Source organism: Lasioglossum baleicum, chromosome 3 (assembly GCF_051020765.1).
Source record: "Lasioglossum baleicum chromosome 3, iyLasBale1, whole genome shotgun sequence".
NCBI classification, from domain to species: domain Eukaryota; kingdom Metazoa; phylum Arthropoda; class Insecta; order Hymenoptera; family Halictidae; genus Lasioglossum; species Lasioglossum baleicum.
Window position 1 is genome coordinate 18,581,221 of NC_134931.1, and position 21,130 is coordinate 18,602,350.

At 36.3% G+C, this 21,130-nt stretch overlaps 1 protein-coding gene and 1 long non-coding RNA gene across 4 annotated transcripts in view; both read left to right on the forward strand.

Annotated features, from left to right (window-relative positions):
* LOC143207580 (uncharacterized) overlaps positions 1–6,327 on the forward strand; it is a 23,749-nt gene extending 17,422 nt beyond the window's left edge. For both annotated transcript variants that reach the window (XR_013008693.1, XR_013008692.1), the window contains 3 exons: positions 70–205; positions 488–574; positions 794–6,327. This is a non-coding gene — a long non-coding RNA (uncharacterized LOC143207580). The remainder of the gene's footprint in view (positions 1–69; positions 206–487; positions 575–793) is intronic.
* Positions 6,328–20,333: 14,006 nt separating this feature from the next.
* The window catches only part of Wdp (Leucine rich repeat protein windpipe), a 38,960-nt gene continuing 38,163 nt past the window's right edge, over positions 20,334–21,130 (forward strand). Inside the window, exon 1 of one of the 2 annotated variants that reach the window (XM_076447472.1) lies at positions 20,334–20,821. The gene's annotated coding sequence lies outside the window, so the exon portion shown is untranslated. The remainder of the gene's footprint in view (positions 20,822–21,130) is intronic. The other variant, XM_076447471.1, reaches the window with a different exon arrangement.

Sequence of the window (21,130 nt, forward strand, 5' to 3'; positions counted from 1 at the left end):
TTATTAATCCAAATTTTGTCTTTGACTGTTGGTCAATTGAAATGAATGAATATGTTCTTTCTGTTATAGAGATTCCGAGAGAAAGAAACCATCGATCGAAAGACAATATTGATAGCAGAGATCGATACTACTCGATACTATTCGAGAATCGAAATCAAGATGCATCGTCGTGTAGTGCTTTTTTCAAACAGGAGTGGACGTGAGCGTGAGTACCAATTGCCTGTTCAATTAATCTGTGTTGTTGAACATTATTTTCTAAAACCATTAATAAACAATAAATAAATATTCAACCTGAATTACTCCTGTGTCGTGTCGTGATAAATTGTATTTGAATTTGTGTCGTGGGATAGATATCCATTTTATTTAATTTCTGTTAAAATTAATTTTGATTTTATATTCGATTTGAATGATTGATTTCGTTTTAATTCGGATGTAGCCTTTGACAATTGATTCATTAAAATTAATGAATTTGTTCTTTCTGTCACAGTGCCTGAAGGAAAAGAATCCATCAGTTCAAAGATGAGTCGTGCTGTTTTCGAGCAACGAGTCGTGTTGTTTTCAAGCAGGAGAGGACGTGAGTACCTATATATTTTCCCAATTAAACTTTATTATTGGAAATTTTCTTTTCAATGTATTAACGAAAAATTTTACACAAGTTGAATAAACTTTCCATATTATATTATATTTTATATATGTATATATTTTCTGTCGAAAATCTTAAATAGACTCAATATATCCCGATGGAATTGTACGAAGATTTTTTAATATCTTGTTTCCCCTTTTCTGATTCCAGGACTCTAACGCAGCTTCACATCAACCCCAACGCAGCTTCACTTCACCCCAACAAACAACTGTCTTGTTTATTGCTAGATTTTGACGAGTACAGTGACCGTGGTAACGTCAGGCGTTCCCGCGGGTAGAATGTAACGTGTTTCCTAGTTAGGTAGGGTCTTTTTGTACGTCGCATAATATATTTTGTTCTGAGGGAAGGTGAAATTTTAAAATGTTATGAAACGGAATAGGTGTGAAATAATCATAGATATTCATTTACAAGATCATTATTGAAAATCTTTCGATACATTTGTTCTTACCTCTAGCATGTCTTACATTCTAGTATACAATATTAACGAAAATTCAAAGTATGCCGCTATTAGCTCGATATTATCCACTACTTGTAACATACTAGAAGTTCTTACGAATAGAGGCTAATATCGATTGCCCAGGTCTTTAATTTTGCTTTTAATCATTTAGACCTTAAAAACCAACACCAAAACATACGTTCGGTGCAGAATGTAACAATTCAAGACACCGACGAGAAACAGTATCTCGTTGGTGTTCAAAATAATCAATATGGTTCCGTGAATTTTTACGGGGTGTTCAAGGTACCCCATTTTATCGAGAATTTTACTTTACTTCGACAAAAATCGCTGCGCATGCGCGAGAAATCTTGCTCAATACCTCATATCACTGCCCGTAAGGTATGCCGCAAACCACAAAAATAAAATGGGTTCTGTTCCATGCTAGAATAAATAAAGTAAGTAGGTTCTGTTTCATGGTAAAAGTGATACAGGAAAAGGTGGGGACATTCTATCAGATTTGACGTGAAATGGCTAAATATCTGTGACGAGTAAGAAGAAATTTTATCTAATTTGTACAGGTTATCTCAGGGCGGCTTATCAGATAACACCGTTTATATTTGTGTTGTGGTCACGCGAATACGTTCTCGATGATGAAAAAAGTAGAATTGAAGGCACTAAACAGCCGTTCCGATTTCAAAGAAACCGCTTACTGTGTACTAAAGAAACAGAAGTACATGATTGATCGGTTGCATATCGTATTTTTATTTTGTTTTACGTTCAATTAGATACTTCCATCTGTAAATAATAATGTATCTAGATAATCCTAATGCTCTCAATGACTACGAACGTGCACGCTTTTGAGACTTAATCCGATATGACAAGTGTTACCGAGAGCTCCACTTGGTAGCAGATCGAATTCAAATCAACTGTCTTTACCGATTCTTTTCAAAGTTACCTGGTCTATCAGTATCCTTCCAAACTAGGCCGAATTATGCATTTCCTGTAATCGTATACTGTGCTCAATGCGTTCATTGCAACGCTGCACGTTGCGGTCGCGATTTAAGTCCAGATGATCGGTCAACTTACCACTGTAAGAATAAATCGTCTCATCGAATCATCTTAATGCAATATGCAATGTCTCCTCTTTCATTTTTACTAGAAGTTCAATGTCGACAGTGCTGCGAACATTTAATATTTATTTACTTATTCGAGAGATCAAGACCAATACAATTCAAAATTTCTTGTCCTAAGTTCGATGGAAACGTTAGCAATTTACGATGCAATTAAAATCACATTAAACCTAATTAGAACAAAGTAAAAAATGTTTCCTCTTCCGTTTTCATTAGAGGTTCGTTGCTAAAAGTGGAAAGTGGAGAATATCTTGAAGTACAGTGACTCTCTCACTAATATTCGGACATTCTTAAGAGCACGATCACTTTTTTAATATTGGACCTTACAATTTGAACTTTTTTGTGAAGTGAAAATAATTGGTTACACAACGTGGATGGAAATCTATCTGAAAGATGTATTTTGCAACTTTTTATGTGGGCTTATATGGAAAATTTAGAAAACACACATTTCGTAGATCAGTATTCTGAAAATTTCATCGAAATCGATCGACGTTGCAATGAGCTGCAAACGTTTAAAGATTGGAAAAATTGCAATTTCTCACGATTTTCGATCTGTAACTGCACTAATTTCCATGAAACTTTCACGATGCATATAATGTACACAGGTCTACAAAACGTATTTTGAACTATTTTTAGATAGTGTTTCAAAAACTTTTTCTTATAAATAAAATAATTTATTTGTATGATTATAGGTATGCTTTAAAAATAAAATAAACTATTTACTATTTTCTATTTCAAATACTATTTTGCCCAGCATGATGATTTTCTCGAGATCTTGCTGCTCTTGAACAACGAAACACGATCACAGAACAATTTAGAAAAGAAGCGAATGCTAATTGAACTCTCTGCTGCAGCCCGTTCGGTGTGGAACGTCCTATAAACCCGTTTGTGATCATTACATTTTTTTGTTGGACAAAAGGTCAATCATTGTAATGCATAAAAACAGGAAGCGACGAGAATGCATTCGATGTTCGTGGAAGACTAGCTAGCGCGTCGGTGATTTATTTACGACTCCAAGGAGATTACATCTTCGTGTTATACTTTAAAGTTACGAGAAAGTTTCTCAGCTCCAGGTCTTTGCAATTAGCGATTTGCGAACGGCGTGTCTCGTTTTGAAGCTGTAAGAACGTTGAAATTAATCGAATATTTATGTTATCTACTCTTCCTTAACATCGGCTGCTATTTTTGATTCGTAATTTATTATTATGAATCATACTTATCTTGAAATCATGGAAAATATTTTCAAAACGTGTAGTTTTTCTATGAAATACATTTTCAGCTACTAGCGAGATTTCGAGAGGAGAAGAAACGAACAATTTCAGTGAAAATCCAGAAACAATTTAAATAAAGAATATAAGAACCAAAGAACGTTAATGTTCTAGACGTTGGAAGAGTCAATAGTATAAAAAACGAAATTATCCATACTAAAATTAATTAACGCTCACGAAAGTCAAATATACAGTGTGTTCCGTCATGTGTTTTAAATTCGTCTCGATGTCCTCTAAATATGGTAAAAAAAATATGTTTTATCGATATGTATTGTGCACTCCATACCCTGCAACTCTTGTTGTAAACTTTTTTTGTCAGTTGGCTGTAAGTAGGTGAAAAATTTTGCGTCGCGTTAGACGGAACACCCTGTACGCGTTTTTAAAGTCAGAATTTAAACATTCGATTAATTGTTTATCAATTGTGATTAAATGTTGAATTCAGGCAAAAGTTAAAGCCTTGTTTAACGTTCGTAGAAGCTCGGATTCGTTATTTTCCATGCAAATGAGACAGTGTCTCTCCATTTAATTGTTCTTGCAAAGGTTCTTCTCCACGCGCTAACCACAAATTAACCTATGATTGATGTTGGAAGGCGAAGTGCATATTTCTTACACGATAACGTCCACGATTATTTCGATTGCATGTTAAGAAGAAAATTCTACTCGCGCACATATACATATACATACATAATCTGTGCGTTAGTTGAGCGACCTTGGAGTAGCTAAACCAAGCAGCTGCGAACCTTCAGGACACAAGGATCCGATGAGTCCACCAACAAAATTGGTTTCAGACTTTTCAAGCTATTCTGCACTTCACTCTCAGCTTGCGTAATAAACGTGAGTAAAACGCCGCTTCAGCTAGCGCAAACAAAACGAGGCATTGAAAGACAGAAACGTTTCGGTAAATACATAAAGAAGCGAGAAACCATCGGAAGGCGAGTACAAGCGACGAATTGACTCATCTGCCGAAGTTCACACGTTGTAATGTGCACAAACAGGCCATAGACTTCATTTTTTATTCACGGGGCACAAGAGCGTTTGTCACGATCGGTTTTTACGGGAGCATTGTGAGCACCGTTTTTCTTTTTTCTAGCAGATGAATTTTGTTCAACCAGTGGATGGATTTATCAATGTTTATAAACGAACCATGTATTTAACAAAACATATTAGATGTAACACAAACGGTGTTCAGTTTACGACTGAAAAATTTTCCAAACAAAACGCTCCTACATGCACACTCATTATTTATTTAGTTCAACCAAATTCACTTCATTCATTTTGCCTCCTACTCGTTATGTTTCTTTCACATTCTCACCACACATAAAGTCTCTGGACTTTCGATGAAGTAGAGTACTTCACGGGTGTGCAAATAAAAGAAGCAACACTGAAACCTTATTCTTCAGACCTTTACAAATACCCCACTGTGCACCATTTAGACTTGGACCACGGTAATGTCTCGGTAGTTGTCGCAGAATTGCGCTCGGTAGTTGTCGCAGAATTATTGGTGAAACAGTATATGTATATTGTATACTAATCTAATGTCTTTTTACACTTTTGTTTTTAATTATTTTGTTACGAAACTTTTTACATGTATAATCGTGACAGTTTTCTGTGTTCATTTGTTTAAATCACGGTGCAATGGAACCTTGATTATCCGAACAATCTTGTTACATATTAGTGTCGTTTAGATCTTAGTTTAAAGACGCAATTTGATTAACATTATTAGTCAATTAATACCAAACCACTGTTTACATTATGTTTGTCTTGCTTCCACAAGAAATATCCAAAGGTAATGTTCGAAGAATGTAAGTTGTTAATAATAGTATTAGTCTTGTAATAGTTGCACAAATTTAAAAGAAAATTATAGAACATCAGTATTTTACTCCAGACTTTTCAATTCTTCGTTTACGAAAACCACAAAAAAATCCGTTCGCAAAATAATCATTATGCAGTAGAAAATAGAAATGAGTATGTAAAATATTTAGATTCTCTTTCTCATTCTCACCACACATCAAGTCGCTAGAGATTCGATGAAGTAGAGTACTTCACATAGAAACCTTATTCTTCAGACCAACTACGTCGGACAACAAAAATTTTACGACTTACGCAAAATTTTGAAATCGCCTTTTCTTCGACCTTTTGGGCCAAGTACCCCACTGTGGCGTCGGTTATCACGTTTGGAGCGCGCTTCTTCGTCGGCGCCGAATGACTACGCGTAGACGTGGCCGTTTAAATAATTGAAATAGCTAACATAACGAGATAAAACCGAGAAATTGTTAGCGACTGTCAACGACGCTCGAGCGTGACAGACGGCAATGTCATTGCCAGAGGATTCGCTCTCTGCGGCTGTTCAAATTCGTCGTGTCCGGGAAGTTGGTCCATTAGCTCTTAACATTCTCGCGTTAACGCCGTTTATTGCGTAGGCGTAACGTAATACCTTCGCGTGGATCGTTCTATCGGGCTGGCATAATACTTGCAAGTAGTTGAGTCGACCATTAGTCGACATCGTCAATTGCCAATTGTCGTCGTTTAATTATCGGTACCATTTAACGCTTCGATCGACCCGGACCACAGTCGCTACATTAAGACTTCTCTCACCGCTCTACCTTTCTCTGACCGGACCCCCGCAGATCGATCTGCAGATATCAAATTTTAATGTTGCAGCGAGCTAATTAATAGATCGAGTTGCTCTAACGTCGAGTGTTTTCGTTTATGTATGGAAGAATCTAGCTTTTCCTATTCTTAACCCTTTGCACTCCTTTGTCGAGCGTGACTCGACGTCAGAGAAAGAAAAATGTAAATAAAACTGGATTTTATATGTATTTAGTTCTTCCTTTATTTTGTTTTGAAGAAAATGTATCAGATATATATATATATATATATATATATATTGTTTTATGAAAATGACAAGTCTAAAGTTATTTAGATGGTTCACAATTTTTATAATAATACGTGGTCGAGTAAAGAAATTTATTGAATAATTCTAATTTCAAAGTTTCAGTAATATTTAATATAATTAGTAAGCAAAATTGTTTAAAATAAGTAGCAGTCAAGGAACTGTACTTTGAAGTAAATTTAAAATAAAACACTGAAGATAATAGGCAGTTGTTGGCAAGAAAATTGAAAAATAATTCGGAGTGCAAAGGATTAAACTAGAACGTATTATCCAAAACATAGCTTAGGAGATTTTTGAAATCTCAAATATTTTTTTCTGTGGTACATGAAAATTCTGATTGCAGCTTCTGTACGTTGGAATTGACCATTTTTATTTTGCATAAATATCTGAATGATAATTAGAATGATAATTACAATATTCATCGCTTTTACTCGGATCCTCCATTCAAATGGCCAAACACATTCACATTTCTGTAGATGCGAATTCAATGAGGCCGGAATTCACACATGCCTAAAATTGCACAATCTAACAGCGGATGAATTAAAAATTCCGTGAACTTTACGTAAACGCAGAGTGTTCGCATTATTATTAGCTGTTTTTCCCCGTGAGTGATAATTGCTGCTGTAACTAGAAAATAGAACACGCCATTCTTTTTCCCCACATGACGCTATCGGTTGCATTAACATTTTACACTAACACCAACTTTCAATTTTTTAAGCTACACGACGACGTCAGGAATGAAAGAAATGAACTTGAACATCCTGTCACATTTTGTTTACTGTGTACATACAATATAGAAATGAAATATATTCTTCCTCTTTAATATACAGAAACCTGCATTTAAAAGTATAATACCGCAGAGAAACATTTATCATTCATTTCCGTCTGCTAATGGACTACATTTGTGGTAATCAGCTTCACACATACTCTTTGCCATGTAGTTTTTCGTTTCAAAATTGTTGAGAAGTTCACAAAAAAGTGATTCGTGCATTTGTAGCAAAAATTAGTAGGTGAAGTATAAAGCAGTGAAAACATCAAACGATTTTAATACTAGGTTGACGGGACCGGTCCAAATGACGGGTTCTAATATTCTTAATTTGCGATTATTAAGATTGTAAAGATGCTTCATTGAGGAATTATTTACCAAATTTATTTCTTGGGGTATGTATTATTGGAAAAATGGCCAGAAATTTGGATAGACACTCTAAAATGTTCCGGTTGGAATATTGAGGATTTTATCTAGGTTCCATTGTTAAATATTTATGCATAGTGTGTGGAGAATTTTTTCCTCTCTCATGTTCTCTGTACACACACTAATGGGGAAAAACGCTGACTAATAGTGATGCAAACACCTCTGAACAACCGAACTAGACAGACTACTCATGCGCTGCGAGATGGCAAAAGCGACTTTCAAATTTTCAGTCGCACCAATACGATAAAATGTGTCACGTTAAACGTGTTAAGCGAAAGTCGAAGTCCTTGAGATATTGTTCTTGAAAGACGTATTTTCTCTGGCGAGAAGCGCGCAGAAAATTTCTTTTGTTATGGAGATCCACGAGTTAGTGTGGAAATAAAAATGGTTCTCGCGAATGTGTTAGGTCGTTGAACAAATTAGAGCCGCGGGTTTCCAGTGTATACTCTGTTCTGTTGATAAAAGGAATTTTAATTTCGAGCTCTGTAATAGTGTAATAAAACAATCTTCGTATATTATGTAATATTCGAAAGAGCAGTGAAACATTTGTATTGATTTGGCAAGAAAGTATTTCGGTATTTTAAGGTGAAGTAAAAACGAATTTCTTTGTTCAAGCGATAAACTTTAATCAGTGAAATATTTTCTTATTTATTGTGTTTGGCAAAAGATCATCGAACAAAAGGGAAAATATTCATTAAAATTCTTTATTTGAATAAAAAAATTGGGTTCTATTTCACCTTAAAATACCGAAATTACTTTCTTGTCATTTAATTTCAAGCACAAGTGCAGTCATTGATAAAAAACATTTCTGTCACATCTATTATTCTTTGACGAACTAGAATGTATTCGAAATACTTGAATGAATGTATTGGTACACGTAACGAGATTAGGTAAACCTATAATTAAGAATGTCGTCGGCAATTGGACATTCGCGTTTCAGTGGTTACATTCTTGATTTACATTTAAATTCTCGACATCATTCTGATGTTTGACGTTAATAGGCCATAACTTGGTCCCTCGGGATAACTGTTTCCTATAGCAAATACTTCCGACACCCCTAAGTTCACGCATACAGTCCCCGTGTTATGGTCAGAATTTGCATACTGCGTACTGATTTATTCATACATGTGTGTCCACGTGAATGGTAAAAATGTGGAAACGCAAGTACCATAGAAAGTCGCCTAGACACAGACAAATTGCCGTCGTTGCGTCGTCTACCTTTACGGGTTTCCCGAAGGAAACTCGACGGGAGAGAATGTTCTTCCTTGTTTTCTCGAATCTGCTTTCCGCCAATCTTGTAGCACTTTATTTTCTTTTACGCGCGCGTGTCATGCGAATTTCTCATAATTGTTTAAACCTGAGTCATTCAGATCTAGGGAGGGAACACGAATCGGGGGGAAAAAGTTACCTTCTTTCTGCCAGTACCGGATTAGTCACGTGAGGCGTGAGGGAATAGCGCGGTAGAAGGGGAAAGGAAGAGTGGGGAGTCTCAATCGACTCTGATCTCAACACTTGTGTAATTTGTTGAACGATTTACTGTATGCCTTGTTTCTTTGTATAAATATTTAGAGAGCGACAGTAACCAAGTAATAAAATTGGGTTGCGATGAATGCAAATGTAAAACACTAAAAATATTTAAAGAATTTAAACTTTTAGTTCCATTATTTTCATCTTATTCGAATTATTAAGAAAAGAAATAAATGTCTATGTAGCTCCTGATCCGTAAAAATAATGCAAACAATTTTCATTTGGCATAAAAATCCGTCTATAGATGAATTATTAGTAAACAGCGGATCTTCATGCAAAATAAACATTTGTTATGTGAATTACAACAAATTAGAGTGCGATAGAGATTTATTTCCTGTCTTAATATGTTCAATAGGTTGAAAATAAATTAACAGTATCTTTAAATTTTTATAATATGTTTACTGTTTTAATTAAATTACCTACTAATTTTTGCCATAAATGTATAAAGATCCGCTGTCTAATTGTAGGAATAACACATCCTAAATGTTCAAAATGAGGGGATTTGTATAAAATATTTAATAGTGGTTTCCAACTTCCAACATAATTGTTTGATGCTTGTCATAGATTTAATTTCGTTGTTCGTGCAGAAATAGTCGGTCGATTATCGTCTAGGCTTCGATCTATTTGACAATTTTGCTTCGGTTTCGTGAATAATTCATAAGGAGTTCGGAATTATCCAATTACCTTTGAACCGACTTGTCAGTCAATGCCACCACCAGGAGATTTATAGACCAGGTTCGTATCTGCTGGTCTTGAATGATGCTGCGCGTCAATAAAAACGAGAAACCCCGCCGATAAAATTTAATCAACGCGTTAACCCCCGACGTGATTCGGGTCCGGGCCGATTTTCACTCTGCAATCACGTAATTAGACCATTTGCCGAGAAACGTCCCCGCAGAAACGACGTGCGTGTCCGTAATTGAACTGCGTAATTCCTGTTGGTGGAATGCTGCGCCGTATAAAATTTCATTCGTATCAATAACGGTACTGGCCTACTGGCAGTAATTAGACGCGATTCTTGTCCGATCAATTATATCGAACGTCCTCTGCAGTGAGCGGCGAAATCGTCAAATGTTCGCACGAAGAAACGTGCTTGGAAAAGTTGTGAAATCATTGTAACCATTTACAGTCGATCTCAAAAAATATTTCAACACTACAATTTCCGATTCTCAAGAAATTTTTCAAGAATGGTATAGTAATAAATTTGGAGTCATTTAAAGTAGTCCTTTTTTTCTAGGTTATTTATGTACGATACATGAAGTGAAAAACTGAGGAAACGCATTTGGTCGACAAATGTTACGAATTAAATCTTTGTGAAAGCATCAACCAATTTTTTCTGATTTTTTAACGTACCACAGACGGAAAGGTATTAATTTAAAAGGTATTATTTTGAGTCGCGGACCACAACCACATTCATATAGTAATAATTATAATTAATATATTTCCTTATTTTTTATTTTCATGTTTGATCAGTCAGATTTTGTTTCTCGAAATATGCTCTATAAAAAAGATATGTAACTCATGTGAGTTTCATTGTTTTCACTTAAGAGAAATAACTTGTTGTAGTGCAATAATTAGGTTAAGAATAGAGTAGGTCAGAGTAGGAATGAGTGAGACAGAGAATTGAAAGTATGTTGAAAAAAGTAAATAAGATAGATCTGTAAAGTTTGGATATTGTAAACCATGTCACATTTTCATAATAATAATAATATATAACTTGTTCTACTTCAGATACTCCTAAATATATCTTTACTGAATCTTTATCGATTTTCTAACTTTTATGAGCCATAAAAATTGTCAGTTTAATTACCTCTTTATCTAGAGCCAATATTAGTGCTCAAACAATGAGACATGAATCATGCTCAGTCATTGACCTGGAAATATCATTCAACATTGATAAGAATAGACAGAGATGACTGGTATTCGCAGAAGTAAATTTACAAAAACTGATTAACTGTTGGAAAAATGTAGTATACTTTCTTTTAATTACAGGTGTATGCATTTATATTCGCTCCAATGTATAATATGACGCGATATCAGTTTCAGCACTTACAAATGAATTTATTGTTGCTTTGCGAGGTGTTCCTTTACTATGCCGAAATATTTTTAATGTCGAACAATTTATAAATTTTAAAAATACAATAATTCAATTAATTCAACCTCTACTAATCACATATGGATGCTCTGTATCAACTCATTTTGTATATCTTTATAGAGGAGAGATGTAATTACAACTCCCTTGTAAGAGTAAACTGTAAATATATTACATAACATAAAAAGGTGGATTGATAATTTCAGAATCACATGTAATCAATTTGATCGGTTATGATCGGCATTACGCTGTATGTAATTAGTTCCTGTACGTAATTTATTCGTCTGCTTTGTATCGTTCCAATTTAAATAAATTAAAGAGGAAAAACGCTTCTATTAGCATGCAATGAGAATCGATGCAATAGTGCATTTATCTTCTGTTGATCTTACGATTCTGAACATCATAAACTCATTGAGGATTCATCTACAGCAGGCCAGGACAACTTGCGGCTCGCGAGTCGCAGACGACTTCTATCCCCACTTCTGGGTCCTCCCCACCAACCTCATGTGAAGGCTCTGCGGGTGGTTGGGGAGATTAGAAGTAAGGGCAGAGTTGTGCTTATATTCAAATAGATTGTAATTGAATTACATTGTATTTTATATGCACAGTATTTGAATTACATTATAACTACATTGATTACAATATATAATTCGAACCTTTCACTTCATTTAATTGCTAATTACGCGAACCACGAGTGTAGTACAATGCAATTGAAATAAAATATAATTGAAATAAAATGTAATTGAAATGCAATATAATGTAAATTACTCAATGTTTACATTACTCGATTAATATGAAAAATATCATCAATTTTTATTCGTATTTCTTCCGTTTCGCATTCACAGACAAGAGTGTTATACAGCCACCGATGTTGCCATAACTTCACAAAATCCGCAGTCTAATTATGTTACATTTCCTTGCTCAGTGTGCCCAGATCCAGCAAGGTTTTGTAATTTCAGTGATCGATTCGATAGAAAAATCGATTTCACATGGAGAATTTGTTTAGAAAGAGAAATTGTCCAACGGTCACGGAAATAATTTACAACGAGCCGGCGCCGTTGCACCGATGCTATCAAGGACAATTACGGTGTCACGCAAATATGCGCGAAATATTATTCGGAGCAGATAAAGCGGATTTTTATGTATCGAGGCGGACATGCTTTCCAGATATGTTACATATACATACACACGTAGTTATTTAATGAAAAACGCGGTGTGCTCGATAATATCGGTGTCTTGCGAGATTACGTGTACCATTATCACATTCCTGGGCAGTGCATTGCGAATTACTTGTGCTGAAGAAATATTAAAGTGAAAGTGAAAATTGACGATCACCGGATTGCTGAACTCGGCGAAATCATTTTCGTAATAAAGCATGTGCTGCTATGCGAAGGTGTAGCCGACCGCTGACACTCGCACGTTACAGTATCCTGAATTCTGAGGGAAACTAGAAATTCCGTTTCGTGCAATTTATTCTCTATGCAAATATCACTGTCAGCGGTGCGATATTTTAACTGATAATTATTCCGGATTGAAAGAACGAGAAGACATATCGTCTTAACAGGTAATCCTGACGTTGGTTAATTATTATTGAAAGATACTCTTTTCATTTGTTAAAACGTAGAGAATTACAATCGTTCACTATAAATAGCTTTTATTTATTGACATCTGACGCATTTATTTAACACAGTACTTACCGGCGACTATTTATATTGTTACTATTACCAAAAAATGTTATTTCGCCTTGGAAAAGATGAGTCCCGAGTCCCATTTGAAATAACTTCTTCCTTTACGGAGATGTTCTCTGCGACTTCGTTACGGAGTTAATGACGATAAACACGGGCCAATCATGACATTGGCCGAGCCGGACTTCATCCGCAGAAGCCGCGCTCTGATTGGTCCGTGTTTTTCGCGAATAACTACTTAACAAGGCCGCGGAGAACATTTTCGCAAAGGAAAATGTCACCTCAAATGACTTTTCCGGACACTCTGTACAGTCGTTGAGAATCACAATATGTATAGACTTCCGGTAAGTAGGGTAAAGTGCCCAAATATGAACCACTTTTTGTTGATGTCATTTTTTGATTATTTTAGAATGCTCTTTTTCGTCCAAAAAATTACCAGTTGTAGATGTATTTCCTCCCTATAAGATTCTGGAGTCAAGTTTGTTCAAAAATTAACACAGTTTGGGAAAAATATTTTCTTTTTGTGGTGTCATTTGTAGGTTTCAGCGAAAGGGGTTCTTAATATGGTACACCTTGAGTCCCTAATATGACACCTAGGGAACCCTTGGTTGTGCCATATTGAGAACTCCACGTGGATTGATAATATTAGCTACTGACAAAGAGAAAATGAATTTCAGCCCAAACCAACAGTTGGCAAACCTTAATATAAATAAACTGAAACTACAGATATGTTCAAACATTTCAAAATCACTTACCTTTCTCGAAAAAGATACAATCGAAAATCTGACCACAAAAATATTCAATCCGTGGAGACACACACACAACTGGCGGAGGATCGATACTAAAATCTATAGATTGGTGCGATTGCACTGCACACTGTTGAATAAACATGGTAAACTATTGTTTGAGGATTTTCTCACTAGAGTGTGACTTCTCCTTTACAAGATATAAGGTAGTGCCATAATAGGCTAATGTATTAAAATATTGACTACTTCCTTCAACACTGCGTGATAATCTGTATAAATTCTGATAATTGTTAGAGGACGGTTAGCCGGGACGTAACTATTCAGGCTTGGGTAAATTTTTTGGACTAACATAACAATTAATCACTGGAAAATCATTCAAAAGGATGCTGACCTTCATCGTTAAGAAATCACGGATTCAAGGATAGTTTCCGTGTTTCCAGTAGCTCAGGAGCAAAACTGCTACCAGGGATCGGCAGGATAATGGACGACGCGCGACGCGTCGATCGATGCTGTGCGTGTCTTCAAGGTCAACCGGAAATTCGGAAGAAGCGGCCGGTTCTGAGGAATTAGCACTGACCTAGGGAAGCCCTCGAGGTCGTCGATGGCACACATTCTGAGTGCACCTATATTAAGTTAACTGCTTCATAGCTGCCGATTGGACAGCTGGTTTGCCATTGCCAACGTATAGGTATACGACCAGGGCATATGCAATGCCAATTGCACGCATCCGCAAATTTGCCACCAACTGGCACGCTTATGTTATAGAGTTACTGCGGCTCTACCTAAGTGGCTCCTCTCTCTAAGACACTCGGTAAAGGTGTGCACACAACGATTTCCTTGTTGCACTGCGATGCGCAAATGGTGATTTCCGTTCCTTTAGTGGTTGACACGTATCATGCTCTGCGCTATGAAATTTTCTGTTTCTTGGTTTCAATTGTGTTATGCAAGGACACTTATTTGTTTATTGGTAGGAGGGGTTGTATCCATTCAGACTAATAGAGAAATGCAGTTTCTCTCTGAAAATATCAAGGAACGTCTCGAGGACTTGCAAATCGGTTTATCTGAAATTATTTGCTAGGGGTGGGCGAGTACACGGAAATTCGGGTTGCCGACTCGACTCAAGGCCCACCCCTATTATTTGCACTAATTTTCTGTACAATCGTTGGTAACTGGTAGAAATACCATACGTCAATGTTTAGTGAAGTCAAAGTTCTTTTAATCTGAAATGAAATTCTATTTTTCTGTTATTAATATAAAAAAAAATGTAGACATACTTTTTTCATATGGGAAATTATGAACGATGACGATGTATAATAACTGTAGCTGCAAAATAAATCACGAGACAGCTTAAGGTAAAACTGGATGATTTTTTCAACGACTACTAATCCAATTACAAAACTTATTTATTTTTCATTATTTTTTTATGCGACTTTTCTCAACTTATTTGTGGTTTAATTGGTGTGTAGTGTGCATGTAGTGTGTCTTCGGCCGCGTGGTCAGTGTTTACACGCGCTGTCCTTTTCTGCGTTCGACGCGGTCGGCGAGATCACAGAAAAACGGTAGAACCACGTGATCTAAGAAACAGCACGGACCCAAGGGTTTTTCTTTTTATCAGAAATAGGTAATTTCAAACAGTGGAAAGATTCAGAGAATTTGATATCAATGCATTTCTTGCAATGAAATCACCGAGGTGAGAAATTTTCTGTTTGGCTCCCGAGTGTTGCAATCGATGCAAACAATTTTTATCTATAAAGATCCGTAGTCTAGTTATAATATTGAGTAATTGCGAAAGTCGTGGATTACTGTGTACACCTGATACGATGCATGTGATTTCCCAGCGAAAATGTACGGGATGTTATGGGTCTGGCTGATGACTAATAAAAGCTAATAATGAATAACGGGCATCGGTGCACACGGTCGGTGATGGCGACTGATTTCTTCACATTAGAACTTAATTAACCATTTCGTAAGTCAAACGTAGGCCTGATCGCCGAAGGAAACGATGTTATATCACGCTAACACCTGTGCCGCCGCTTGCCACGCATACCAAGGTTGCAATGGAAAACGATATAGCCAATGTATGTATGTAAGTATTCACTCAGGAGACGCAGATTTACCATCGGTGATCCGTAACTAATGAGAATTCTGCGATTACAAGTGCCACAAGCGGTGGGCATGCGTTCCAGTTTGAACTTCAGTTTCGTATAAAAGAAACCTTACGTATAAGGACGGTGGACATTCAACGTTGGCCTTAATCGCGTCCACACGCGTATTCACGCGTGTTACCTAAAGCAGCAATACACGCGATATGTATGTTGCTCGCCTTTATTTGCTCCACACTACCTCTTCTCACAGCATTGATACGGTTTATCGGTATCATCGTTTCGCCACACCGGTTACGAAATAATAAAAGGTCGACGCGACAGTCGTCGTTCATTCGACAGACATTCGTGAAACCAACATACGGTGACTGCTATTTATATTCGGACACTTGTATGGAGACGATAACTTTTTTAATATTGGACCATACGACTGGGATTCTTTTTTGGAGGAGTTAGAACAATTAGTTTGCCACACGACGTGAAAAAGATATCTTTAAAAATATTACAATTGGTTGGAATTACGGAGAAAATACTAAAAGTTGTAAACGACAACTTTTTCTGCGGGCTTTTTATACTGTATTTTGAAAAATTTTCATCAACATCGGTAGACGTGGACGAAAACTGCAGGCCTGAAAAGATGTATCCTTAGATTTGTTATAGGTATAGGCTGAAAATGGTAAAAAACTGCAATTTTTTTTATTAACCTACAGTAGTAGATAGAAAATCGATATTTCTGATCTAATTATTTTTTTTTAAAGACTATGTACGAAATGACCGACTTCAGAAAGTGTTAAATATCTTTACCTTTGTTGCATTCACAATTTCTTATTATTATTTTCGAGGAATTCCGAAACTGTATGTATTTGCTAAATAAACTGATGGCTTAAAACACTAAGAAATAAGAAAGAATTGTCCATTTAGAGTGCTTATTAAAAGTCTGTAGATTTTAATCACGAGCAGAGATCATTAGCATGATATTGTTTCTGTATTCATGCTTCTTCGCTGCAGTATTAGTCCCGATGCAAATCACTGAATGTTTACAATCTTTAGCGCGCATCATTAGGTGAGACGTAAATACAGTTAGGGTCAACCTCATCTTTATACCATCTTATTTACTCATAAATAATACATTTTACGGTGCATTGTTAAATACCATTGCGGCCTCTTTTTTTAGGCTACGAAGAATGCCGCTCATAATTATTCAAAGAACGGAGTTTTCCGCTTGACCTCACTTTTCACAAAGAGACATAAAAAGCCTGTCCACTGTGAACTCGGACATTTTTTCCTACAATAATCGTTTTTACACTCGTGCAATTAAACTTTTATTGTTAGACACTAAGTAAAAGACAACAAAAATTGTTAGTACAAAGCTACAAAAGTAAATAGCAGTTAGCCAACAAACTTCTTCCGACCAGTGTAAATATTGAATTATTTGCTATCTATAATCTCTAGTCAAGATTACACATATTAACGAGAACTATTTAAACAGTTAGTTACATAAGTTGCAAACGATACAAACACTAGTTAATCATTTTTATTTCCTATGTTTATGTATATATAGAATTGTATTCTTGTAACAGAATATACATACATAGATATCATTCTTTGTGTACAAGGTGTAAAGTAGTACGTCAAGGTCGAAAGGTCAACACCTTTTCTTGTTGCGTCTTATTCTATTCATCACGAGGATAAAAAGTGCAAAAGAAACAATGGGTCAAAACACAACCGTTTTCTTAAAAAATGATGATAAAATTTTTAACTGAATTGATTTATATTATATTACCATGTTTTTATTAGCTCGCTTTCTTGTCTGTTTGTCTGTTTGTCTGTTCGGTACTTTTGCAATTGATTTTAAACTAACTTCCCGATGAGCTAGAGACTTGAAATTCTAACCATAGTTCAAAACTGGATAACAATGCAATATTTAAAAAAATTTTTTTAAAAAGCCTGTGCAATTCATTTGTTATTCGTACATAATGAATAATTGAATTTATCGCTTACTCTGAATAACATTTTCCCAACGGTGGTCGTGGACCATCGTGCCGTTTCGGTACCGTTGCGGATCCAGCTTTAACAATTCAAAGTGAGAGCTGCTTAGAAAGGAGTCGATCACTATTCCTGACCACGTAACGATATTTGACTTGCAGTATAGCCCTAATCGTAGATTTGCTATGGCCGCGTACTTACAGCGAGGTAATGGACGCGTTAGTCGTTTATAGTTCTGCTCGATTCGCTACTTGTCTCTCGGCTCTCCTTCTCCGTTCGCAAGAATCTCTTTCTGGGTCAGAAAATATACGACATGTGTCGGTCGATATGACTAACAATAAGTCATCGACTCTCGCAGCCACCTCGGAGAATTCTCCTTGCTGCATCCATGGATAACGAAGACGCTAATAAGTGATAATCGATAAATTAAACGTCACCAGTTCGGACGACTCCGAATAAAACTGTATCGAGTCATCCTAAAATTATGATGCCTTGCTTGCGTCCATCCCTCCAAACTGATTCTAGAAGCGATCGTCTCATTTTACAATATTATTTAGAGTTTATTATTTTATCTGTCAAATAATCGTATGAATTAGATGAATATTTTATTCTCTGTTTTACTATTTGTTTCTTTGATTCTGGAGTGGACCTCAGATGTTAAAATAATAATTTCATAACATTCATTCTTTTTAGCAAATCGTTGTCTTCTTTTTATTCTGATTAAAATTTGCTAAGTAATCTTAAAGTGACGTCTTCAGCCTCAAGAAATTAAAAGGTTAAACAAATAACCGTCATTCTACCGTTAATCGGTATTAATGATCTGCAAAGTTTGAAAGAGAATCAAGATTGTTCAGCTACCGAATATTTGTGTAAAGGCAAATCTGTATATTTTTCCAAAACATAACAATTTTTATAAAATTACTTTCTCAAATTATGTCATAAAAATACATAGATTGTCACTTTTTACAAACGCACTTCCCAATTCTAATTTCGAAGCTCTCCGAATAGGTTAAAGCGAAATGTTCGAAGGATTGCAAGTATTATCACTCTGATTTCAGCTTATGCAACATCGATCTCGAGAATAGCGTGGGTCGCTAAGTGAATGATTAAACGCGGAGTCCTAGGTAATCTATTGAACGGAATTATTGCGAATGATTAGTCGCAACCACGTGCTAATGCTTTATGATTAGTGGTGTGTTTATTGTAGAGAATAAGTTTATTATTAATCAATTTCACGCCGTCCGATTCGCATGATCACGTTTCTCTTTGCTGCGACAATAAAAATGCGGGTGACAGTCTTCGGTGTAGCTACTTGTTAACAGACAGCGGATTTTATACGTTGATAACAAAAATGAGTAGGTGTAATTTGGAATTGTAAACACAAATTAGAAGAATTTAAATATACTATTATATTATTAAACCGAGAAAAAGTAAATTTCTATTTCACTGCAGATTGTTGCAATTCGGATAGAATATTCAGTATTATAGTAATCCCTATTTTTATACTAATTTCGTGTCGTGTACATCTAGCAAACGAAATGAAATGATTATTATTCTCAAATTATTTAATGTTTTACGAACATTCGAGTTTAAATGAAATTCAAACAATTAGTTATAATAAATATAATTATTTTCGTATATTGTGTGATGCAAAAGAAAATTAGGTGGAGGTTTTTCATACTAGTTAGAAACAGTGACAATATCTAAAAACATTAGGTAAATCGCTTTACAGACTGCAGAAAGTAAACGCTATACTTTGACACTAAATTACAGGCTAATATTGGAGAATTATATGAAATCTGTCGTGAAATGATACGTAATTACACGAGTTTTATTTTAACGTAATCGTTCTATATTAGAGAACCAGTACCGAGTTTCCGGTATCACATTCTTCAGATTTCCGGTTGGTGTTCAACGACTTATAGTCGTGCTATTCCTTCACGGTCATCTAACTAAATGTTATCTTAAGTATCACTCGTTTCAGGCTGGATTTATGTTCTTAAATTTTTATACTCCTTCGCGGTGATCAATTATTAATTACTGATTCCCTCGTAGGTATATGAATAATTAAACTCGGTAATAATACTATCGTTACCGTCGTTTAAATTACATATGTTTAGGCAAGCTTTGTCCATTATTACTTTTATATAAGAAACTTATTGCAATGTAAACATTTACACAATTTCCTTCGAACACTTAAAAATCGCTAATGAATGAACGCTGTTTCGGAGACTACTGTTTAACTAAGAAACAAAAAAAAAACAATATTGAAATTTTATTCTTCAGACCTTCAACTGCGTCGGACAACAAAAATTGTGCGACCTACGGGAAATTTTGAAATCGACTTTCTCCCGACTTTTCGGGTGAAATATCTCACTGTGCACTCCGGCGATCAACTAGTTTACTAATCACAAGAAATTCGGAAATCGGATGATTTCAACGGTGCTTACGGTGCGTGCTCCCTCCCTCGAAGAACAGAGCCGGGTAGGCCGATGTTCCCTGGAACGATTTTACCGGTTCCCCGTCCGCGAGACAGATCGCGTACACCTATCGCTACCAAGTGTGCATCGCGAAAAATCATGGTGGGGCCGAGCGGAGCGGAGAGTTGGTAGGCTTGCCCGCTGACTACGTTCTCTCACTTGCGGCTTGTCAGAGTCCACAGTCCTAACTCGGCCTCAGGCTAAGATAGATTGTATCTTTCGTCGGGTTCGATCTTACCGGGGAAAGAGAACGACAGCGAGAAAGAGAGAGAGAGAGAGGGAGAGAGAAATAAAGAAAGAAAGGAAGAGAGAGAGAGAGAGGGATCTTCTCATCTCGCGCGCGTCAGCCACGTCGGCCCTGACCGACCTCCTCTATCACGACCGATCGAACAATCGTCCAGTGTCGCCGAAATTCGCACGAGTCGCTGCCGCTGAAACTTGCACGGCTCGTCGCATCGCGTTCGCGCAATCTCTGCTTTTTCGCGCGTCGACGAGTTTGCGAAACTGTTCTTGCTTCCTGTTCCGTCCCCCTCCCGAAAGCTTGTTCGGTTGTTTACCCAAGTGCTGGTGAACAAGACGAATCCAGGATACTATTCTTGTGACCCGGGATACACGGTTACACTCAGCCACCGAACCAGGAGGTAAGGGTCTCAACACTTATTTTCACACCAGCTGATACAGCTGCTACCTGTCGCGGACAGGTGCGTGGATCGCGGAATCGACGATCGAATTTTTGCGTAGTCATTCATCGATTCGGAGCGAGTTATCAAGATTTTTCAAAGAAATATCGGTTGTTGGATGAACGTTTGTTATAACGTAGCATATCTTAGTTTCAACAAATGGGAATTATCAGGTTGGATTGTTACCGTGTTAACCCTTCGCACTCCGAATTATTTTCCAATTTTCTTGCCAACAACTCTGTACTATTTTAAGTGTTTCATTTGAAATTT